Below are 8,097 nucleotides of genomic sequence, written 5' to 3'. Positions count from 1 at the left end.
TGGTTTAAGTCAAGTTGGGGTGATTTGGCAAAAATCAAATTAAGCTTGAACCGAGATTAGAGGCTGATAGTTTCTGATATTCTGTGCTTTAATTGAAAAAATTAATCATATCACAAAAATACTTGAATGTGTGTTATTAGATTTATGTGGATAACAATACCAATGATCGACTTACCGCTAGTCATAATATCGCTGAAATATAAAACTGTGATGGAAGGGCAATTTGGTTAATATAATTCTCTGCTCAAACTCAACAAAAAAATACAAAAATATGTTCTGTTTTTGAAAAAATTAACGAAAACACAAAAAGATTGTCTATTTTTAATTGTTCGGATATTCTTTTGTAAATACATTCTTTATTTTTTTTCCAAAATACCAAAAATATTTTCGTTTTTCTTTGTACATATTTATTTTAAGTTATGTTTCGTAAAACTGAAACGTTTTTAAGGTATTTGGTTGTCGGGATAAAAGGATTCTCGATAACCTATTTATTTATTTTATTTAATTATTTAATTCATTTAATTATTTAATTTAAAATTAAATAAAAGATTTCTTAATTAGAATCTAATTCGTTATTTATGGATAACGAACTAGGTGATTCTTTAGCGAACTAGCTTCTGGTTCGCTCACCTAATTCGCTTCCGCACTCTGTAACGAATCATCCATTCGTTATTCATATTTAACGAATCATGACACGAATCATGTCTTGATTCGCTACCTTTAATTTAACGAATCAAGTAGTGATTCGCTAACCTAAGGTAACGAATGAATTAGCGAATGGGCTAATTCGCTAACGTTAATTTAAATGAATCGCCTGATTCGTACAAGTTGTACCTCGAGTTATGTGCAAGGTTATAAAAGAAAAGAATAACGAACAGTCCTCCACTGTTCGCCTTCTTCCTTCACCTTAAAAAAACCCTGTTCAAATTTTCTCTGAAATCTCGACTTTCTTGTTTGGATATTTCAAGGATAAACTTGAGTTTCTAAGGTATAGCCGATCATGGCGATCTAATTTTCGTCAAAAATGGCTAAGATTTGATAGTTAAATTATAAACTTTTTAAGGTTTAAGGGTCTCCGAGCTTATAAACCCCATTTATGTATAATTTATGTTAATAACTTGATGATTTAGTTGTCATTGTGATCGGAATGTGATTTCGATACCCTTGGTGGACTTCAATCATCATTTGATTGTTGTTTGCTGGGTTAATTATGATTACTTGTTATCGGTGTTTACAGTGGGTTTATTTAACCTAGGTAGTTAGAGATGTTGAGTCTCAATCTCATCGATCTTAAAAAGAGCGTGATTTCGAGTACAACGAGATCATTATCTCGATGTTTCAACGATAGTTATGGCCAAATTGAATCTGGGTTTATAATGTTGACTGTTGTTGTTCTTCCTGATTTTGACCTTGACTATGCGAGTCAAAGAGAGAGTCTTAATTATCTTGACCATTCGTTAATCTTAGCGAATTGGGACTGTTTCGTGTCCAATTCGTTAAGATCGTATACGAACTAGCTAAGCGAATAAGATGTTACACGAATCAGATATGGATTCGCTTAAAATATAACGAACTATAGTTTAGTTCGTCAAAATTAAATAGTAATTCGCTATGTTCAGTTCGTTAAAGTATTTACTTGATAGTGAATCGCCTGATTCGTTATCTTATTGTAACGAATCAGTGTGATTACCAACGAATGACATTTATTAATTAACTTAATTTCAATATTCATTTAATTTAATTAAAGGATTTAAATCGTCTAATACGCATAAATATATTAGTTACGCATATCTTTTAATTACGTATATACACCATCTATAGATATGTTGATATATTTTGATATCTCTTCTCATATTCGATTTTATTTATACAGTAAAACATGGCTGATCAAGAACAACAAAATTAACCACCACCAGAACAACCTCCACAAGGATAACCACCACAACAAGATCAACAAGTTGAAGTGATCTTATTGCCGTTTGATAAAAAGCACAACATTTGTGCTTATGTTGATCAAGATGTACCTGATTTGGAAACATTTGGAGATTTGTTGACTTTCTTACGACGATCAAAGATACACTATGCTATCACTGCTAGACCAAAGGTGTATCTAAGTATTATCAGACAATTTTGGAACACGGCTGCATATGTTGAAGAAAATCAGATCATCAGGGCTACAATCAATCAAACTCCAATTACAATTGATGTTGCTGTGATTCGCCGAGTACTTCAATTCGATGATAATGACGATTACCCTAGTGAATTTGACAGGTCATTAGTTAGAGGACTATTCACCCGTTTGCACTATAATGGAAATATTCTTAAGTCCATGTTGAATAAGAATGGGGTGTGTGCACCATACAAGTATCTGCTACACGTTTTACTTCATTGTATGAGTGGCCGTCGGGGTGGTTTTGATGAGTGTAGACTGAGTTTGCAGTTGGCCTTTGTTGCCTTGATTCTGAACAAGCCGTATAATTATTCAGAGTTAGTATTTGATCATTTGAAGGAACAGGTTCAGCAAACTCTTCAGTCAAAGAAATTCTTGATGTACCCTCGTTTCCTATAGCTTATTATTCAAGAATTAATTCCGAATTTGGATATCGATTAGACAAGAGTGAATGATGTACTTCATCAAGAACACATGACTGCTAATACCGTTCATCGTATGTTAATTTATAGAAAGTAGAAACCACAGGATAAACGGATGATTGGTCATATAATCATTCCGAATTATGTATGTCCTCCTAATGAGAGCTGGATCCACGATGATTTGGATTCTGAGCGTGAAGGGGGAGAAGGTGGGAACGGTGATGGTGGAGATGATAATGGTGATAGTGATGGGAATGATGGTGATGGTGGAGCTGGTGATCGAGCTCTTATAGAACAACAAGATGCAGTCGATGCTGCTCTAGCTGCCACCATGAAAGCTCAGCTGGAAAGAAAAAGAAAGGGTAAAGCTGTAGCTACTGGTGAACCATCAAAGAAGCCCCGTGTGTCTGCTGGGGCTGGGGTAATCATTGGAACCCCACCACCACGTCATACAATGCCTCAAAGCTCGGCGGTGCCGCTAACTACTAGCACTGTGATGCTTACTTTGACGACGACGTTGGTGTCACACGAGAGGCTCGGTCTTATTCCTCAAATGGCGTTAACCGAGATACCGAGACCTCCTGCTGCATTGTCTACAGTATCTCCTACTACATCAATGAGACCTCCTCCTCCGCCAACAACTACTTCTCCTCCTCCACCTCCGCCTAGTGATGTCTCATTCATGAGAATCACTCGGCCTCAAGGACCTGTTCAACCTATTCACCCGTCTGTATACAACTTGCCACCAGGTCGTCAAACTGAAATGCTGTTGAATCTTCTCCACCTCTATGAAAATCAAATGGCAGCTGACCGTCAGAACCAAGAAAAGCTTATGGAGAATCAACGACGGATGATGGGGTACATTTCTTTCTGTCAAAAGGAAACTACAGCCCTCCGTGAGATTGTTACGTCTCAGGGGGTGAAATTAAAAGAGCAGGAGGAAATTATCCTACAACTGACGTGTAAAGATGATGCTCTGAAGCGACTCAAGAACGATGATAAGGATCCTGACGAGTCGGGTGCTGGGGGTGAGCCGAAACAAGCTCATGGTTCATCCTTTGGTGCTGGTGTTAGTGGCGGTGATGATTCGAGCAAACAAATTATTATTTATCAAGATCCAACAGCTGCCAAGCCAATTGAAATGATTGCAGCTAACACAGTGATATTTGTTGATGGACATGGGGTGGGTAAAAGTGTGGTGAATAGGGACGAGTTAGAGGTTGGGGAGTTTGTAGAAAGATCGTTGACACGGACGCAGATTTTGATTCTGCTTGGGCTAAATGACGATCAGTTGACTGCTTTAGAGACTGAGCCCGATGTTGAGGTTGTGAATGAAGAAGGGTTGGATGTGGATCCGTTGTTTATGAATACGGATTTTATTTACGAGAATGAGGACATTGAGATGGAGGATGTGACTGCTGATGAGTACCCGGACTTGTATCAACATACGAACGTTGATCAAGGTGCTCCGGTATTTCAAGAAGAGGTATTTAAAGAGACTGAGGATGAATTGGAAAAGGTTGTGCAGCGAACAGTACCCTCACTCAAAGAAGTGACTGATGAGGACGTAGAAAGATGGTTCAAACGTCATAAAGTGGGTAAAATTATCAGTACTTATCATTATGTAGATCAAGAAAGAAAAGATATTGCTGCTGCTTGGGTTAAGGCTAATCATGTGACTACCTTCAAGACCATTCAAAGGTACACGGTGACATTGTTTCATGGGCTTATGATTTGGACCTTAAAGTATGTATAGTCAAGTGGGAAAAGGGTGTCCAGTATTACAAGAAGATAATGGACGTTCTGACATTACCGCGGTGGGATGTTCGTACCCTCGCGAGACGTCCATTTATCAATCGTGGGGGTTACCGAACAGCTGAGTGGTTTCACCAACATTTACTGTTCGAGGTCAATCATGGTTTCAAATTCTTCAAGCCCCAGGTCCCAAGACGTAAGCGCATTGACGAGATTGATCCAAGAACTGGCTGGAAGAAACTTGTCTTGAAAGTGAAGCCGCCAAAGACGATGAAAAAGGTTCCTGTGAAGACGATGCCTCAAGATATTTATCTGTCTTTCAACCATTGGTACTATGACAATCGTACTGGCGAGGCCGTTATTGTTCGTGGTCGAGGACTGCAGACCGAGCTCATCAAGATAATCGACCCGATGTGGTTGGTTAATTTATCAGAGACCGACAATGACGTGCTCTTCAGGAAGCAGATTTTGTTTCGGCGCTGTGAAGATTACGACCTGGCTATGCAATTCCAACGAGTCATTCGTGTGTGTCATGAGCATGGAATTCATAGTTGCAGAGACTGGCAGTCCAAGCGCTTCAAATAAGTTAAAGACAAAGAGCTCAAGACGAGGGGGTGTCTGTTAGTGCACGGTTTTTGCGTCTAAAGTCTTTGTGTTTATCGTTAACGTTTTTGTTTATTAATTAATGTAATAATTAGTTTATTTAATAGCTAGTTAGTTAAGTTATAGTCTAGTTTGCTAGGGGATGTTAGCGAACTAGACATTAAAAGTATTCCCTCCTGATTCGTTAGGGGATGTTAACGAATCAGGGGGTGTTTCGCTATGTTAATGTATGTAACGAAGGAGAGGCTGGTTCGCTAGGGGATGAGCGAACCAAATCACCTTCTATATATAGCTAACTACTGTTCACTTTTAAAAAAGAGAAGTTTTTGGGAGTTAAATTAACGAATGGCCGTCCAAACTCTCTCTCAAGCTTCACCTAATATTATACAGATAATTTTTTGATAATAGATATACATATATAACACTGAATCAATGTTAATTATGAGCTAGATCCTTAATCATATTAATAGTATAAACACAGATTTAGGATCTGTTCGTTGTTATTGTTATTGATACGAATCATTCGAGTTCCAACAGTTTTCATCTTCACTCAAACCAATTTCTTTGTCTTCTTCACAAACCTCTACATCATCTTTGTTCTTTTTGTCTTCCAATTCTGCCACATCGTCAATCTTCCCTCCCAACTCATCTCTCCCATCTCATCCTCTTCGCTTTCCTTATCCTCCTTTTTTTACTCTGCAATAAATTGATTTTGACAAAAAACTATATGTATCAGATCACTTATGTTATATGCTAACCGTTTTTTTCAATGTGTTTTTTTTTTTGTTTTCACAAACCTCCAATGCTGACATTATCTTCTTCATGGTCGTTGTCTAAGCTCACTTCTGTTGCGTCTCCTAGATTTCCCTCTTCTTGGACATCTGATTCCTCCTCATAATACTCTGTTTAATTCAAATGTTTTAAAAAACAATAGTAATATTGATTTTATAAGCGAATAAATTAATTTTGCTGTATCTTACCTTCACAATTTAGGTCATCTAAAATATTTTTAATTAACTTACCAGTTTCATCTTCATCACCACTTTTTCCATGCACTACCTTTTACGTTAACGCACTTCTGTAACGGCTGCGTAGTTTTTCAAATTCCTTAGACTCTATGTTCTTTTTTTCTAGCTTTCTTAACACTTTATCCATTTGTTTCTTTGCACTCTCAAACTCTTCAAGTACTCATCTGCTTCATTCAACTTAGCCTTTGTTACAAGGGTAACAAAATACAAATTAACATACTTTTTATTTTACAGATAACATATGTTTTATATTTGTATCTTCTCACCTGAAAAACTTCTTCTTCGTCACCTTTCTCCTCCTTGACCCATTTCCTTATTTTCTTTTTCTCCCAAACTCCGAATCCTCCGGCTAACTTTTCTTTTCCATCTCTTGATATAAGCAACTCCTTACTCCAAAAGTTGATTGGGTTTGTATTCTCATCTGAACAAACTTCTTTGAAGTCCATGCTTTCAACATATAAAATCTGTAAAAACAAAACTAACAAGTTACTAGCTTCTACTAGTGAATGTGTTTATACTTTCAAACATTATTAAATTAACTGTGAATGTGTTTATACTTTCAAACATTGCCGTTAAAAGTGTCAGTGGGCCGCAGAAGTATTTGCTTACATTACATCTTTCCCATCCAAGCTTACATGTTTTCAAGCATTCCATAATGTAAGAACCCCAATCAATTTTCTTGAAATCCGTTTTGCTACTTATGTAGTTCAACAACTCCTCTCTACATCTTCCTTGGCTTTTGCAGTCCCCCATGATGCACAAGAACAACATTAAAAAGTCAAGACGGAACATGAATGTATCTTTGTCCTCAGCTTCCCTTATTTTTGCCACAATTTCTGTTGGCGCAACATGTGGTCCAGAATACCTCTCTCTCTCCATTCTGCTACACTGTTGGTATATTCTTCATGATATTTAAGATTCTCAATTTTCTCACCCTCACATGGTATTCTAAACAATCTCCTTATTGCCTTTTTGGTTACCTTAATACTACCTGTGTCAACCTCAATTGTCATTTTTTCTGGATCGAACCTGTCCACAACGAAATGTGCTAACTTGGCCGGTATCCCATCAACATTAAAGTGCAACATTCTCCCAAAACCCATTTTCTTTAATCCTTTCCTTTGATTCTTTCTTAACTCCTTTATGCGCATGCATAATTGAGACGGTGATGACCTTGTTCTTATTCCGTGCCACTTTTCCTTCTTCTCATCATCCGTCATTTCTGCCCTTTCTTTTTTTCCCTCTCTTTTTAGTTTCCCCAAAAACTTTAGCCTTGACCACTGGATCTTGTCACCTAATTTTTAATGAAGTTTAGTTAATTTTAACAAAGATCGTCTACAATTCACAAACTTTTTTTTGTTTGATATCCAACAACATATACCTGTTTCCTCCCCGTCTGAGTATCCCCCCTGTGAATATGTTTCCTCATATCCTGTTAGTATTAAAAATTTCATTAATTTATTTTACAAATTATGAGAAATGCTTACAAACTATATGTTCAACTACACTTGCTACAAGTTACCTGTTTTTTCTTCTTTACCACTTTGCGTTCCCTCTTTGTCTCAATATTTTCATTGTCTGAATCTGTTGTTTAAATTAGCAACAAATTAGTATCAAATGTATTCAAAACAAAATTTAATGAGTTTTAATTCAACTACAACACATCTTTATATGTCTTTTCTGAACCCAAAACCTTTTTGGTATTCTTTGTTAAACAAAAAATATCACCAATTTACATTTTCTTTATCAAAAATATATGTCCTAACGTATGTTTTACTTCATAAATAACAAATGTTCTAACTTTATTATATCAAAACAACTTAACTTTCAACCTCATCAATTTACAATGTAATTATCAAAAATATTTTAAAGTAGACAAGATCTTTTATTTTTACCTGAATGCCTGTTTTTCTTCAACTTCCGTTTCCCACATCTCTTAGTATTGGTTCTTGGATGATTAATTTCTTCGGATCCCTGTTCTTCACTTCCTTGTAAATCTGCTCCAAACAAATACTCCAAATTTTATTTACTTCACATGTCACATAAAATAAAGTTTTGCCAAAAACGAAGTCCTTACTTATGACATATAACTTATACCTAATTCCGACTCTTCTTCCCG

Source organism: Bidens hawaiensis, unplaced genomic scaffold (assembly GCF_021521415.1).
Source record: "Bidens hawaiensis isolate Kalapana, Puna unplaced genomic scaffold, B.hawaiensis_p1.1 tig00003506_1, whole genome shotgun sequence".
Taxonomy (NCBI): Eukaryota; Viridiplantae; Streptophyta; class Magnoliopsida; order Asterales; family Asteraceae; genus Bidens; species Bidens hawaiensis.
This window is presented reverse-complemented; position numbering follows the sequence as displayed.